This window comes from Kogia breviceps, chromosome X, assembly GCF_026419965.1.
Source record: "Kogia breviceps isolate mKogBre1 chromosome X, mKogBre1 haplotype 1, whole genome shotgun sequence".
Lineage (NCBI taxonomy): Eukaryota > Metazoa > Chordata > Mammalia > Artiodactyla > Physeteridae > Kogia > Kogia breviceps.
Window position 1 is genome coordinate 6,630,707 of NC_081330.1, and position 18,216 is coordinate 6,648,922.

The following is an 18,216-nucleotide window of genomic DNA, read 5'->3' on the forward strand; positions in this document are numbered from 1 at the left end:
CATACTACTCTTCACAAAAATCAAAATGAAGAGGATTTTAGGAATTCTGAGAAGATGTAAGACTCAGAATTTTAGAGGTAGAAGGAATCCCAGGTATAACCTTATCAAGTTTGTGGCACTGAGGCTAGCACTGTTTCCAGTTAAGGTTTCTGCAGAGAGGGAACTTTCTATCTTAGCTTTAGGACCATTATTTAAATAACTCAAGTAAAAATAAAGGGTTTCTAATTTAAAAGGACTTCCAAGGGACTCATTTTTCTGTACAGATATATCAAATTTTTAAAGTCTAGGCCTCTGATATTTCTCTTATAAATCTAAGGTTTTATGTCTTTCTTGCACCTGATCACCTTACAGTTCACATGAATAGAAGCCAACACATAGCAAACCTGTAACACATAGTATCCGGATGCATCTTCTAAATGTTATTCTAATCCTACTGCAGGTCAAAATGAAAGCTACCACAGCTAGACAGATTTTTCTGAGAAATTTATGAGTAGTTCCTAATTATGCCAGTCAAGCCAATTGACTTGGGGGTGGGGGGAAGAGGTCTTACCGCCATTTGGGTTCCTGACAGTATAAGTTTGAACCAAAAGAATTTATAGCTGCAAGCAATTTCCCCACAAAATTAACAGATTTCACAGCCTCCTCTTTATCTCAGCACAAATACCTTCCCTGCATTAGAGATCATTCAAGGAAACTCCTGGATGTCAAAGCAGTCCCACAGTGGTTTCCTAGATGATAACTGAATCCTCCAATGAAAATGCAGGGATGCCCTTTCTTAGAAATTCACAGTCAGCCGACAGAGCCTAAGAATGCCAATGTTTTGCCAAAGTTCTGAATATATTTGAGGATTTCCACAAGGCACAGAGGATACAAGAGGGAGATCACTTAAAGTCAAATTTTTATAATAGGAATATACATAACCTTCAATTATCTTCTTAAAAAATAGTTTGTTGGGCTTCCCTGGTGGCGCAGTGGTTGAGAATCCGCCTGCCGATGCAGGAGACACGGGTTCGTGCCCTGGTCCGGGAAGATCCCACATGCCGCGGAGCAACTAAGCCCGTGAGCCATGGCCGCTGGGCCTGTGCGTCCGGAGCCTGTGCTCCACAACGGGAGAGGCCACAACAGTGAGAGGCCCGCAAAAAAAAAAATAGTTTGTTGCATGTGTACTAACTTTTTAGGTTTTCAAAATACTTTCCCATATCAGTTTTATATGATTCATACACTAAGATAAGCCTGTTTTATTATCTCCATGTCTAGATGAGGAACTTAGGTTCAGAGAGATGAAATGACTTGCTAAAGGTCATGGCAGAAATGGAACTAAATAGCTTTGTAATACTGCTGTCTTTTTTTTTCAAAGTCATTCCTCTGTTTTTTTTTTGTTTTTTGGTTTTTTTTTGGCTGCATTGAGTCTTCATCGCTGGGTGGGCTTTCACTAGTTGCGGCGAGTGGGGGCTACTCTTCATTGTGGTGCACAGGCTTCTCACTGCGGTGGCTTCTCTTGTGGTGGAGCATGGGCTCCACTAGTTGTGGTGTGTGAGCTCAGTAGTTGTGGCTCACAGGCTCTAGAGCAGAGGCTCGGTAGTTGTGGCGTATGGACTTAGTTGCCCCACAGCATGCGGGATCTTCCCAGACCAGGGCTTGAAACTGTGTCCCCTGCATTAGCAGGCAGACTCTCAACCACTGCCTCACGAGGGAAGCCTCTAATACTGCTGTCTCTTAAAACACATTGAAAGAACATACAGAGAAGACAAATGTACTTGATAATTTATAGGATCAGAGGATAAATCAAACATATCTGTTACTGATGAACTCTGTTAAGTCCACATCTGTTAGACATTTTCCAATGGTATTAGCATTACTAGCATTACTGTTAATATTATTACGCACATTGCCAAACATGTTCATGAGTCTCCAGCCTGTAAATCCTTATCACACTGAATGGCTCATATGACTACTCGGCTTGGCCATCAATCAATAACATTCAGCTTCTCTTTCTCCCACACCCACCACATTCGATCATTCACAAGACCCTGCCAATTCTCTCTTTTCAATAGCTCTTATCTATATTCTGGTCTTCATACTGACACTCGGACCTAGCTCAGTCCTTCATTATTTGTCACCAGGAATAGTATAACAGACACTTAACTGCTCCCCTCAGCCTCTAGTTTTACTCTCTCGCAGTACATACCCTTGAAACTCCTGCCAGAATGATCTTTCTGAGCTCTGACCTACTCCCTGCCAAAACAAACACTATAACACTCAATCACCTTTGATTACTTCCAGGACAAAGTACAAACTGTTGAGTATGAACAAAACAAGACCTTCGTATCTTGATGCACCTAACTTTCCATCCTTCTCTCTCAAGGTTTATTTTTTCGGTACAGTGCAGGAATAGGTGATTTCTAAGATTTCCTTCCAGTCCTAACATTCTGTGATTTGCTAAAGGAAATGGCACTTGAGACGCGACAAAAAAGGAACCCTGTTTCTGAACTTTCAGAAATATCTTTACGTTAGGGTAGAGTAGCAAACTTTAAATACAAATCAGGGAATTGTTACCAGTCAAGAGAGGAGGCAGGCTACTGACCCAAGTGGAGTGAACAAATCCAAAGAGGATCTGATTTATCCTCCAAGCTGCAAGCCCCAAATCGGCATTAATATGATTTCCTACCAAGGAGCCCTGCATATTCAGGGCCATTAGGCTGGGTTCTCTAAGGGGCTGAATTGAGAGGTGAAGCTATTACTTGCATTAATAATTAATTAGTTGTGGTAGAAAAAAGAAGACTGTGAAACAGTCCATCTGCAGAAAGTAGCTTGAGAAGGCTATTCACTGATGGGGCCAGTCATGGAAAAAGACAGAAGACTCCCTCACTCTCCCCTCCCATCCATCCTTCACATAGCAGCTTGAAGAACCTTTTTTTTTCAAATGCCATTTTCCTCACGATAACCTGCAGTGGGTCTGAATTAGATGCATTTTAATAGTGACTTAATGAGATCTATTTCATGGCTAATGTGATTGGCCAGGCAAAAACTGATTATTATTTTAGATTAATCAGCTTTTAAGTAGATTCTGTGACCACATGTAGACACAGTAGGCTAGCATAACTGATCAAACTGGAACCCCATTTCAACTATAGACTGATTCTCTTCTTCCTTGGCTTCTCTAGGTCTTTCCTTTCAAAGGCAGCCTTGGGCCCTTAGCCCCTCAGGCACACTGCCAGACTGAAGTAGGCATTGTTACCAAGCTCTGAGAACTCTGGGAATCTCTGCATTTTATGCTCAGAGAAATCCAGCAACATTTTCCCAAGCTTATGTATCATTCAGAGAGAAAACAAAGAGGAATAGACTACAATTCAAGTTTGTGAAAAAAAGGTCATTCAAAATAGCCAAACCTTACTTGGATGCGAAATCATAGACTCTTTGCATGCGGCAAGAGAAGGAAATGTAGATATTTTGGAATAAATAAGTTACTGAGAAAATCGTTAAACATTAAAAAAAAAAAAAAAATCAACCTATTGGATTCCAAGAGTACAAATGAGCTGCATTTACTACTTTGCTCAAGAGGAAGACAGAGCTTTAAGTTCCAGATTTGGGGTTTTCCGCCATTACTAAGAAGAGAATTTAGCAACTTTGACTATTGGGAAACATCAGTTGTTATTAGTTTTATTTAAAATGCTTCCTTCAAAGATCATTTACAACTAAAAATTTAAACACAGCTTGATATTAAAGTGCAATACTTATGTCAGAACATGTTTTACTTGACCAGGACAAAGCAATTAAAGTAGTAAAAGAAATTTTAGAAAACAGACTTGAAACTCATTGTTCTCTGAATTTTAGTGCTTAAATCTCACCATGAGTTAAGAGCATTATTTTTGTCATAGAAAAAGCCTGATCGAGACCCACACCCTGAATTATAAACATGAGCAGTGAGCAATGGTTACTCATTTAAATTCCCTTATAGATTTAGGGATAGTACTAGAATATATGCTTATTATAAAAAGTTACTATTTTTTCATAACACATTTTCTGACATGGGATAGCTGACAGAAAAAGATGTTTTTAGATGTTATGGTTGAACTTTAGGGATTTGGTCTATATCTTTTGAGCCAAGAAAATCAGTTTTTTTTGTTTCAAAAAGTTAGAGACTCCTTCATATGTTAGCTTTTCTTTTCCTCTGGATTTTCAATTACTTATGACTAGCGTTCCAAATTCTGATGTGATTACTGATCTGCATTTTAATTTTTCCAATTAGAGTAAATGGAAATTTTAAAAAAACCTTTTTAGATTCTGTTCACAAAGGGGTGAGGACTGGATATAGAATAAGTGAGAAACTTAAGATCTAAAACATGGAAAAATAATTCCATAAAATGAGATAAGTCTATTCTGAATCAGTATATTAGATAAATGTCACTAGTTGACAATGATAATAAATAGATTAATTAAGGTACTGCCTTTTTAAACATATTTACTGAGATAATTCACACCATCAAATTTACCCCTTTAAAGTGCAATTCGGTGGTTTTTACTATATTCACAAAGTTGTGCAACCATTACCAAAACCTAAGTTTAGAACATTTTCACCAACACAAAAGGAAACCCTGTACACATTAGTAGTCACTCAAGTATGTCCTGTCCAAACATCTTACAAAGACTCAAAGTGTATAATTATTTTCTTAATGCATGTCATTCAAATAAATAGCTGAGCCTACTGGCTTAGTAATTTTTTTAAGTAATCTGGCCAGCTTAGGAGAAAAGTCATAATACTAGCTAACATTATCTGTGAACTTTTGTCAGATTTTTTTTAATGAATGAACTAAACAGAAAAAAAATCCTTAATTATATTTAGGGATGTTTGAAAAAATTGAGGATGTGGTAGAAGACTGTCCTTGCATTCAGCAACAGGAAGAACCACCAACCAATTGTAAAATACTGAAAAAAATTTAAATGTTCCTTCATCTCCACCTGAGTGTTATGTTATGGTTTTTGTGTTCATCTGACCAAAGAACTGGGAAAAATCAATATGATATTCTGCATAGGCATGATATTGAAAACATCATAAAACAAAAGCAGCCACTGTTAAGGGACTAAATTGTGTCCCGAAGAATTCATATGCTGAAGTCCTAATCCCTAATGCAGCTGTATTTGGAGATAGGACCTTTATAGAAATAATTAAGGTTAAGTGAGATCATAAGAGTGGGGCTGTAATCCAATGTAACTTGGGCCCATATGAGAAGAGAAAGAGATATCAGGGATGCATGCACACAGAGAAAAGTTCATGTGAGGATGCAACGAGAAGGTGGCCATCCACAAATCAAGGAGAGAGGCCTCAAGAGAAAGCAAACCTGCCAACGCCTTGGTCTTGGATTTCCAGCCTCCAGACTGTGAGACATTTCTGTTGTCTAAGCCACCTATTTGTGGTATTTTCTTATGGCAGCCCTAACAAACTAATACAGCTGTAGAAACAAAACATTTCAGAGTTTTGAATATGGTGTCTTTAACATGGACATAATGTGGTTCTTTATAGATTACCTTAGTCTTACAGAAGTTCTAAAACTGAAAGAGTGGCGATTCTAAGGACATGCAAGCTATGTCAAATAATATTTAACTGAGTTTTTACTAGGTAATGTAACAGTAGATACCAAGGATAAATGGGAATATATAACAAATTAAATGAACTTGCTAGTTATGCAACCCATTAAACTGAGGGTTATTTTCCTCAATTTACAATTTTATCCATTTAATAGATATTTGTTGAGAGCCTCCTATGTGTTTAGATACTATGCTTGTTGGTAGAGATACAGAAATGAATACACAGCCATTTCAGTAATTAATTCTGCCAAATATATAGTATAGTGAGGGAAACAGAAAATAAACAAGCATGTAAGTTACAATTAAAATTTGTGCTGAGGTCATAAAATAAATGAAGGTGCTAATATAAGTATGATATCAAGGACTATTTTTAAATGTAGGGTTCAAGGAATCCTTTGACGAATCTCAGGTGGCAGATGGGTATAATATAGTCTAGCCAAGAATGGAGTGAATGCCACAAACAGACCCTTCACCTTGACAGTCTTCTAGCATATGTAGTATTTGTTCTGCACTGGAAGAATCAACACAAATTTCTGTACTAGGAAAACACCAGTAACATCACTACTGTACCATAGCAATTGGTGGTTAGTAGTAACTTCTTCAGATAATGTAACAGACCCAAAACAATGGGTGGGAGAATTAATAGGCCTCATAAACCATGCATTTATTAGGGAGCTAATGTTTTAATATAACTTGTATTCAAATAGTAATTATTCATGTGTAATTCAGTGACTAACTGGATTCTAAAACACACACATACACATATTAAAGCTTTTACTGGAAAAGAATCAAGGAAGAACTTTAGCCCTCAGAACTGTTTATTACACAGCATAATTCCTCTCCTCTCAAACTCTTTTTTTGTAGGCCAAGTATTGAGTAAAGTAATAAAACATTAATAAAAGTGTTGATATACAGAAATTATAAAATGTAAATATAGAGAATGACTAATCTTAAAAAAAAAAATGGAGTGAAAAGTGTTCCAGTTGCAATGAAGGTACCAAAATGGGACAGTGTTTGAGCATGCTCTAGGTGTGCATTTGAGCATGGTTACAGCATTGTTATATCCCCCAAAGAACAGGAAAATGAAACACATATATACTCTCACATGGTAGGAAACTTGTTGGGAGGAGAATCTCTCAGCTTCTACAGAGTAGTATGAGTTGGCATACTAGTGGGGGTTATGACCAACTAGAGGTAGAATCCAGGGGGTCATCTCTTGTGTAGTCTCAGACAGCTGTCATTGGAGGTATGGGCATTTCAAAAAGGCATGTCAAAAGCCAGCCTAAAGAGAGATTGGCTAAATCTAGGATTTATAGTGATAATGATAATAAATAGTGATAATAATGAATTATAACCCATAGAATTCATGAGTCCACACTGATAAAAAAATATAAGTGAACACAGAAATGGAGACAAAAAAGCCCTAATAGTACAATGTGAACAACTAGTAAATGTAAAAGGAACAATGGGATTAGAAAATGAACACCTGGCCACAATTATAGTAATAATTCAAGCATAAAATAGCAATAAATGTTCAAATTACTGCATAAAATTTTAATAAAAAGTGAGATTTTATATGGTCTGGAAGTATCTACCCACAAATACTGAAAGCTAACTCTACAGTGGAGAAAACTGGCATCTTCCATCTTAATGATGTGACTAATCAAATGATAAAAGTTAACACCACCAGTAATAAGACAAATAGATATTATTTGCCACCTTATTTGCAATAAGAAGAAAAAAACTTTATGACAGAGACCCTGGCCAAATATGCATAACCTAAATCTAAGAATAAGAAAACAGTGGGAAAGTCCAATCTGAGAGACATATTACAAAATGAGTGGTCTGTACTCCTTAAAAGTATCAAGGTGATCAAACTCAAGGGAAGATTGAGAAATAAGCTGTTCTAGATTTAAAGAAACTAAAAAGCCTTAACAACTGGGTGAAACTCGTGATCTTAGAATCCTTTTCCTATAAATGATACCATTGGGACAGATGGTAAAATTTGAATAAGGTCTCTGGGTAACTAATATACAAGAGTTCTTTGTACTAGCCTTAAAACCTTACTGCAGTTTGACATTTTTCAAGAGAAAAAGTAAAAGAAACAATGACACCAACAGTGTGTTTCTGTCCGAGTCTTAAGATAGTTCTGAAGCAAAAATTGGAACTGTGCTAAAGTATTTCTTTAAAAAGCCAGTGTGGATAGACCATGAGTACAGGGGAAAGTTGGAGACTCACAATTTGTCCAGGGCTTTGTAAACCAAGATGAGGAATATTAAATTTTAAGATCGCTAACAAACCATTGAAAGTTTGTAAGCTAGGGTATGATAAAAGCTATTGGGCACTATGCAAGGAATACAGCATGGGGAAGTGGAGAGAACGAAATCAGGGAGATCAGTTAATCTTTGCTGTTGCCAATGTGAGAGGCAATAGCAGCCTTCATTAAACAGATACAATGCAGATTGAGATTTTAAACGTACAAAAATATTATGCTTAGTGAAATAAGTCAGAAAGAGAAAGACAAATACTGTATGTTATCACTCACATGTAAAATCTAAAAAATGAAACAAATGAATGAATATAACAGATGAGAAACAGACTCACAGATACAGAGAAACTAGTGGTTACTAGCTGAGGGAGTAACAAGATGGGAGTAGGGGATTAAGAGGTACAAAATATTATGTATACAAAAAGACATAAGGATATATTGCACAGCACAGGGAATACAATCAATATTTTATAATTACTTTACATGTAATATAATCTGTAAAAATATTGAGTCACGATGCTGTACACCTCAAACTAATATATTAGAAATCACCTATACTTCAGTTTAAAAACTGCCAAATATAAATTCTAGAATGGAAAAGTTCAATATCTGAAATATTAAAAACATAACTGAGCAAGTTTTAAAAGTGCATTGACAGTCAGTAGCTTGAGCACAAAGCCACAGAAATTGTCAAATTTGAAGAAAAGCAACAGCAAAGAAAGACAGTCTATGAACTGTACACAAAATATTAAGCAGTGTAACACATGTCATTGGAAACTCAGAAGAAGAGAAAAAAGGGTAGAAAAATTACTGGAAGAAATAATGGTTGAAAATTCACAATTTGGTAAAAATCCAACTACTTTCAAATCCAAGAAATTCGCTGAAATTTAACCAAGATAAATACAAAGAAAACCACACCTAAGCACACTGTAGTCAAACTGATAAAAACCAAAGTAAAAGACAAAAACTTGAAGACAATCAGAGGGACAAAAGACATTCAGGGAACAAAAATATAAATTATGTCTCAATCATCATTCGTAATAAAGGATATCAAAGGAAAAAGAAAGGACATATCTAAATGCTACAAGTAAAAAGGTATTTATATTTTTGAGTTAGTAGTTTCTTTTTTTCTGGATATATGCCCAGGAGTGGAATTGCTGAATCATATGGTAGTTCTATTTTTAGTTTCTTGAGGAACCTCCATACTGTTTTCCACAGTGGCTGTACCAATCTGCAATCCCAAGAACAGTCTACAAGGGTTCCCTTTTCTCTACATCCTCACCAACATTTGTTATTTGTAGACTTTTTGATGATAGCCACTCTGACAGGTATGAGGTGATATTTCATTGTAGTTTTAATTTGCATTTCTCTAATAATTAGAGATGTTGAACATCTTTTCATGTACCTGCTAGCCATCTGTTTGTCTTCTTTGGAAAAATGTCTATTCAAGGATTCTGCCCATTTTTTATTGGATTGTTTTGTTTTTGATATTGAGTTGTATGAACTGTTTGTATATTTTGGATATTAACACTTTGTCAGTCACATCATTTTCAAATATTCTCTCCCATTCCATAGGTTGTCTTTTCATTTTGTTGGTGGTTTCCTTTGCTATGCAAAAACTTTTAAGTTTAATTAGGTCCAATTTTTAAATTATTATTATTTTATATTTTTATTTTTTTATTGGAGTATAGCTGCTTTACAATGTTGTGTTAGTTTCTACTATAGAGCAAAGTGAATCAGCTAGACATATACATATATCCCCTCTTTATTGGATTTTCTTCCCATTTAGGTCAACGCAGAACACTGAATAGAGTTCCCTGTGCTATACAGTAGGTTTTCATTAGTTACCCATTTTATACATAGTATCAATAGTGTATATATGTCAATCCCCATCTCCCAATTCACCCCCCCCCAGAGGTCCTATTTTTGCTTTTATTTCTTTTGCCTTAGGATACTGATCCAAGAAAGCATGCTACAATTTATGTCAAAGAGTGTTGTGCCTGTTCTCTTCTAGGAATTTTATGGTTTCAGGTCTTACATTTAGGTTTTTAAACCACTGTGAGTTTTGTTTTTTGTTTTTTTAATATGGTGTGAGAGAATGTTCTAATTATTTTTATTTTTTACATGTGGCTGTCTCCAGTTTTCCCAGCACCACTTGAAGAGATTGTCTTTTCTTCTTCGTACATTCTTGCCTCCTTTGTTGTAGATTAATTGACCATAAGTGCACAGGTTTATTTCTGGGCTCTCTATTCTGTTCCATTTTTCTATGTGTCTGTTTTTGTGCCAGTATCACACTGTTTTGATTGCTGTAGCTTTGTAATAGTGTCTGAATTCTGGAAGAGCCATACCTCCAGCTTTGTTCTCTTTTCTCAGGATTGCTTTGGCAATTCAGATCTTTGTGGTTCCATATAAATTTTAGGGTTATTTGTTCTAGCTCTATAAAAAATGTCCTGGGTTTTTTGATAGGGATTGAATTAAATCTATAGATTGATTTGAGTGGTATAGCCCTTTTTAACAATACTAATTCTTCCAATCCAAGAACATGGGATATCTTTCCATTTCTTTGAAGCATCTTCAATTTCCTTCAATGTTTTGTAGTTTTCAGAGTATAGATCTTTCCCCTCCTTATTTAAGTTTATTCCTAGGTATTTTATTTTCTTGATACAATTTTAAATTGATTTTTTACTTTTTCTTTCTGATATTTCGTTATTAGTGTATAGAAATGCAACAAGTTTCTGTATGTTAATCTTGTATTCTGCAACCTTGCTGAATTCATTTATTAGTTCTAATAGTTTTTGGGTGGAGACTTTAGGGTTCTCTCTATATAGTATCATGTCATCTGCAAATAGTAACAGTTTTACATGTACCCCAATGTTCATAGCAGCACTATTTACAATAGACAAGACATGGAAGCAACCCAAGTGCCCATCAACAGATGATTGGATTAAGATGTTGTATATATACAATGAAATATTACTCAGCCATAAAAGAATGAAATCCTGCCATTTGCAGCAATGTGGATGGACCTAGAGAACATTATGCTTAGAGAAATAAGTCAGACAAAGACAGATACTATATGATATTACTTATATGTGGAATCTAAAAAATACAAAAGTATATACAAAACAGAAACAGCCTCATGGACATAGAAAACAAACTTGTGGTTACCAAAGGGAAGAGGGACAAGTCAGAGGTATGTAATTATTAGAAACTACTATCTATAAAATAGGTAAGCAACAAGGATTTACTGTATAGCACAAAGAAATATACCCATTATCTTGTAATGAACTATAATGAAATATTATCTGCAAAAGTATCGAGATTGAATGACTATACTGTACATGAAACTAACACAATATTGTAAATCAACTATATTTCAATTAAAACACTAAAACTGTTAATCCATAATTGTATACATAGCATAAAATATCATTCAAAAATATTTGAGACTAAAGATACTTTCAGATACGCAATAGCTGATAAAAATACCACCAGCAGACCTGCACTAAAAAGTACTTTAACCGTCCTTGAAACTGATACCAGATAGAAAGAAGAATTAAGTAATTGGAAAAGGTACAATGTGTCCATGTGTTGAGAAACTCAAAATAATCAGAGGTCAATTCTCCCCAAATTAATCTATAGATTCAACACCACCATCGTTCCCCCCCAAATCCACAAGTTTTATAGAAATTGACAAGTTCCTTCTAAAATTTCGTTAGAATGAAATTCAGGTAAAATAACCTAGAATTCTTGAAAAAGAAGAGTTGGAGGACTTATATAGCTTGAAGACTTACTATCAAACTGCAGTAACCAAGACAATGTGTTAGTGATGTGCAGAGAGAGAGGAAAAAAAAAAATCACTGAATCAGAATAGTGGTTACAAAACTAGAACCAGCCATGTACATGCAAATGTTTTAATATAGTTGCCAAGGTAATCAATGGAGAAAGGGAAGCCTTTTCAGTAAGTAGTGCTGGATCCTCTGGGTATCTGTATAGCAAAAGAAAAAAAAAAAAAAACTCAAACCCTACCTCACACCATATACACAAACTGATTCAAAATGGACTACAGACCACAGTCAGGGTGTTAACAATGGAGAGGATGTGCACAGCCAGAGCATAAGCTCTGGTGGATATTTTTTTCCTTAAGTAATATCCTGAGGTATTCTAGGAGTCATCTTGGGTTCCTGACTTTCTTAACCTCCACTCTAACCTTTCATATTAAGTCAATAGACAGTAATGCCAAAAATCTGTTAGAATAGAGAAGGGACATTTTTATATCAACATCACTGACTCCTTGATCAGAAATTTACATGGCTTCCTCAGACTTCTTCTTGGGGCTATTAATAGGTGTACTTCCATGACACTGGTTGTTTATGCTCTGGATGTCCACCAATCTGACGAAAATATTTTGAATTATTTGGCCTACCATTTTACTAACCTAAGAAAATATAAAACAAAGTGTCTGCGGAAAATCCCTCATAAAGATAAGATGTGATATTATGTTGATATTTACATACCAACCCAATAACAATGATCTTTTTTTATAGTAAGATTTTAAACAACATTCTGGCTTTCTACTAAAGATTCCCTTAGAGACTGCCAGATTCTCAAAGGAACAAAAATAGAAATAAAAGCATATGTAAATCTTCATGGACATTTTCCCACTCCCTGGGGAAAGAATAAATGTTATAATGATTAAAAAGAGTTGCTTTAGCTTCATATTCAATAATAAAAATAGCAACAACCACAACAACACCTTTAAAGACAGAAATTAAGTTCTATCAATCTCACCTGGAAAAAGGAGAATGCCATTGAAATCTACAGTAAGTACACTGTGCTCTCCATGTGGGAGTTTGAAATTATTTCCTGACTCTCAGATAAGAATTTCTCTAATGATTTAATTTGTATGTTTTGGAGTAGCCTGCACACTGACCTGGGCTTTAGAAGTTATTATAATTTTTTTTTAAAGGAAACAGTGTTCAAGTAGTTATAGAATTAAACTAGTGATACAAGGAGTCTCTGCACCAAAATTGATAACTTATGTCTCATATTCATAATAGTGGGACAGGATCATCTTTAAATACTGTATTAATTGCTGATTCTATGCTTTTGCATTTCTCTGAATTATTTTTAGGAACCAGCATTTTCTTTTTGCCTTCAAAGTCACCTAAGACAGCAGGATTTTTATTTTGTATTTGATCCTAGTGTGAAGGAACTAAGAAAGTGAAAGACTTTTTTTTAGCTAAAACAAAAATAGTACTTTGAGGGCCATTTTCTCCTTAGTAGATTTGTTATAGTTTATTATATATCTGATATCCAACACAAAGAGAACTGAGAATTGAATAGGAAGATTTTTTTTCTCATTTTATTCTTCACTGGGAGTTGAGTCCGTTTCTAGCATTGTCTCATGTAATTCACACAAACAAGAAGTTTGAGTAGCAGTACTGTGGTGTTTCATATGCTCTGACAGTAGACATATTAGCAGCATCTCTTCCATTCCTGTCTTGGTCACAAGAAGTTATTGGTTGCACTACACCACACCTCAGATTAGAGATGCATTTCACTGGCAGCCCTGTCAATATTTTAGGTTTTATACACATACTCATTTCAGTGAAAAGCAAGTAAATAAAGTCAACCAGCTATTTAGCAAGTAATCAACAACACACTGAAGCTTGACTGAACTTGCTACATTTCAACTGTTTTTATGCACATTATGTAGACAAAGACAATTTCAGGTGAAATAATACTAGATCTATAGCAGTAAGACTGAGATTTACTGGAACTTCAACCACAAAATCCGGAAATAACGGGTGAGTTTGCAAATGGAAGGATAAGGAGATCCAACACTGATTAGACTAAATCCCAGTTCAAGGGACCATTGTGATATGAAGAGGCTTTAAGTACAGACATCACTTACTTTATGCCAGTAATCTATTCTTAAAAATAATTTGGCCTGAAAACGTTAACCAGGAACTATTTTCCATCATTTCAAATGGAAAATAATACAATGTATTGCATATCAACCCCAAGCTCCTAACCAAATTCCTTCAAAGTGATTCAAAATGGTAAAACATAAATATGTGTTATCATGTGGTGTGTGAAATGCTTAAAACCTGACTTGCTGATTACCAAACAATTAAAATGGTTTTAAACAGCCGCTGTATATACTGTTACATGGTCTCTCCGCACAAAGAACTTTCATGACTCACATGCCCTTTGTTGACACTTGGTGTGGTGTTAAAGATTTTGACATGTGACTCTGACATTCTACAAATTATGGCTGGAATGCAATTCAAAAGATGTTAAAAATATTGTACAGGGCTCCCCTGGTGGCGCAGTGGTTGAGAGTCCGCCTGCCGATGCAGGGGACGCGGGTTCGTGACCCGGTCCGGGAAGATCCCACGTGCCATGGAGCGGCTGGGCCCGTGAGCCGTGGCCGCTGCGCCTGCGCGTCCGGTGCCTGCGCTCCGCAACGGGAGAGGCCACAACAGTGAGAGGCCCGCGTAATGCTATATATATATATATATATATATATATATATATATATATATATATATATATATATAGTACAGAGTTTGTGTGACCTAAATATAAGGTTTTCCTATAAAAGTAGTGGCCGGGGGGTGGGGGGGGTTGAGGAAATAAAACATTGAATTGAGACATATACAGTCCGTGCAGTTTGACATTGAATTGAGACATATACAGTCCGTGCAGTTTGGGTATTAAAAGCCAAACAGTATTCTATGGAAAAACCTTAACAGGAAGACATTCTGTGGGGGGATGCCTACAGAATAAAAACTAGTCCAATAGGTCCTTATACACAAGAGAAAGAGGAAGCTAGAAAAGAAAAATGTCAGCTAATATCAAGATAAAATAGAAATGAATGACTTAAGGAAAAAAGAAGGTTGGTTAAAATTGTTAAGAAGAACACAATGTAAGAAAATTTTTCTGACTTGCAGCATACATATATATGTATATATAAATACGCATATATATGTACATACATATACACACACAAAGGTATCCTCTTTAACTCCCTTGTGCTGTTACACTCCCCCTGTGCCTGCTTTACACATGCCAAACCTTGGAACAAGCCAACTATTTACCCTCTCTATTTATAATGCATTATACTGAGCATTATAAGAAAAATGCGATTATAGTGAATAGTTCTTGATTTTGTTCGGTTTAGGTTCAGCTTCAGGTGACCCAGACACCAACAAGGTGGCTTAAGCAAGTTTATCTTTGTCTCATATAAATGACATCTAGAGGTAGTCATTCCTAATCTAAACCCATGAATTCAACTTCGTGATTCAAGATGGCTACTCAAGCTCTAGCCGTTACGTCTGCACTTCAGCCAGCAGGAGGAAGGTCAGGCAAATAGGTTGTGCCTTCTCCACTTAAGGACATGTCCAGAAAGTTGCTCATCACGTTTCTACTTACACCCTATTGGCAGAAGCTTAGTAATATGTCCAAACCTAAGTTCAAAATAGTCTAAAATGTAGTATGTATTCTGGATATCTACATGGCCAAATAAAAATCAGGGTTTCTACTACTAAAGAAAGTGAAAAGAGAACATTCAGAGACAACTACTATTTTCTCTAATATCACTACAAATTCACAGTCTACCTTAGAGGTCAGCAGACGATAGCCCAGGGGCCAAATTCAACCTGTATGTGAAGTTTTATTCCCACAGCCACACCCATTCTTCCGGTATCGTACATGACTTTGTTTGGGTTACAATGGCCGAGTTGAATAGTTGTGGCAGAGACCATCTGGCCCTGTACAGAAAAAAATTTTTCTGACCCCTGATGACAAAAAGTCAACAGCTTTCTCAGTCCCTGCTACCTCTCATTTGTCTCTACATCCTATTTGTAGACTTTTCATCCATTTCTTAAACAATGATATTCCCAAGGCATTGACATTTGTTTTAATCTTGCTCTATACAATTTACTGGGACAACCTCTTTTGCCAAATAAGGAAGACGCCTTCGTTTGGAGCTGATGGTACTGTTCTCATGGAAGGCAAGTAGAAGTAGAAATACATCACTTTGTATTTTAATTTTGTATTCTCTATTGAGGTAAGTGTTGCTTGTTCTGAAAAAATAATTAAAGATGGTTAAAAAGATTGTAAGATGGTACAGAGTTCTTCTTAAGGCATCTCTTGGCCTAATCAAATCATATCTCAAGGGACTGAAAGAACATATACATGAATTTGCCTAATTATTGTAGGCGATATTTGAATAATCAAGGAAAATGAGATTTTGAAAGGTTCTAGACTTATATTCTAATTTTCCAGAAGAAAAATGTACTTTCTACCAAATTTATCCCAGCAATATTGACACCATTTGTTATAAAGATTCTGGAATGATTTATTAAATAGATGGTATGAGAGTACCAAAGTATTAGAAGTGAATAAAACATCTAAATTTGAGAATTAGATTTAATATTTTACTCTGATGTTAAGCACTGTCTAATTAACATTATATAATATTCAATACCATCAATAAAATAAAAATAAAAAATTAATCATTTATTCAGAAGATACATATAAGTATATTTTCCTTCTTAGTAGGCTTTTGAAATATGCCTATCATGCTATTGATTTAACATAAGTTTTTTAGTATTGACAACTTTAAATCCTTTTTGATATAAAGTTATTTAACTGAACACTACAGTGTCAAGCAACAATTTTGTTTTCTTCAATGAAAATTGAGGAAATAAATTTTATAAGAAAGTTATAGCCCAAAGATGCAAAGTCATGTGAGTAAACAAAATATGGCTAAAATGAAAAAGTTAATGAGAATATGTAAAAATAAAACACTCTTTTGTGGATAATTTCTAATTGATTATTTCCTGTCATTCAGTTTTGCTCGGATCTGATGCATGAATTCTCAAAATACAAGTCTTAGCAACTGTATTTAGTTTTGCAACATTGGCAGCTCTCAGTAGCATAGCATATATCATTGGTGTTTGTTTTGGAGGCATCTAGAATTGACTGTATCAAACATACCAAAAATAGTGCAACTAGAAAGTTATGGCAGTGATGACCTTGATCAAAATGGAACAAAACAAAGCTTTTTAGTAAAAAGCTTAGTAAAAACAAAGCTTTTTCCCTGATGACCCAGGTTCCTTGAAACTTCAGTTTTATTGATCTGGTTACAACTGGTTATAGTTAATAACACTATACTCTGAGAGTACATGACTCATGAACAAACTGAGAATTAAATGAATAGCTTCAGACCCTAAGTCCCATTCATTTTGTGTAATTGCAGAACTGCAACTTGGCTTTACTGGTCTTTAGATGGTAATACCTTCCTTTTTTTTTTTTTTTTTTTTCCTTTAATCAACAACACGGTGACTCCCACCGAAATAAATGCACCTAAGGAGTCCACATTGAAGCTAAGTATGCACTTGATATGTTTACTGCTACTGAAGTATAGGTATTAGACATACTGAGAACTATTTATATCACTTCCTGTGGGCCCGGCACTGCCTCAGACTTTATCTGTATAATCCCATTGATTCCTCATAAGTTTATAATGTAGGTCATACTGGAACTATAATTTTTCTCATTTTACAGATGAGAAAATATAGAGGCTCACAGCTCTCCCAGGTAGTGATAGAACCTAGGTTCAAACCTATATTTATCATCTGATCTCAAGACTCTTACTATGCTATAAAATCACACAATGATAGATACAGGAAAGAATGTGCTGAGTTCCAAAGATAACATGACAAATAGAAACCTATGTTACTTCAATGATGAGTTTTGCTAAAAGACAAGCAGGGTGTACTTTTTAAACTTCCAAAAGTGTCTAATTCCCTATATGTCATGAGCTTGCCTATTCTTGTAGTTTTATCTCCTGCCACATTCCCATTCATACAATTTGCTTTAAACAGTTCAAAGATTGTATTCCCTCCAAAACATAATGTTCATTCATGTCTCCAGGTCTTTCCACATGGTGTCCCTTTTGCCTAGGATATTCTTTCCAAGGTTTCTCCATAAGGTCAATTTCTATTCATCTTTCAGGATGCGTTCTACATGCCCAAACCTCCAGCAACTAGCAGAGTTCAGAAGGTTACAAATGGATGTGACCTCTTTGCTGCCCACTCGTGGAGATATTTTGTACCTTCGAATATCTTTGCTTCCTCGCCTTGTACACTATACTCCATCTTCCCCTACTTACTCAAGAACTCACTTGCCACAGTTTTTCCTTCGCTCTTCACACCAATGTTTCTTCTCCACTGGAGCATTCCCATTAGTATGGGAAAGTTCAATTATTTCTCCTCTAATAACTTAAAAACTCTTTTGACCTAACTTCACTCACCAGTCATTGCTTAATTTCTCTGCCCCCTTTCATG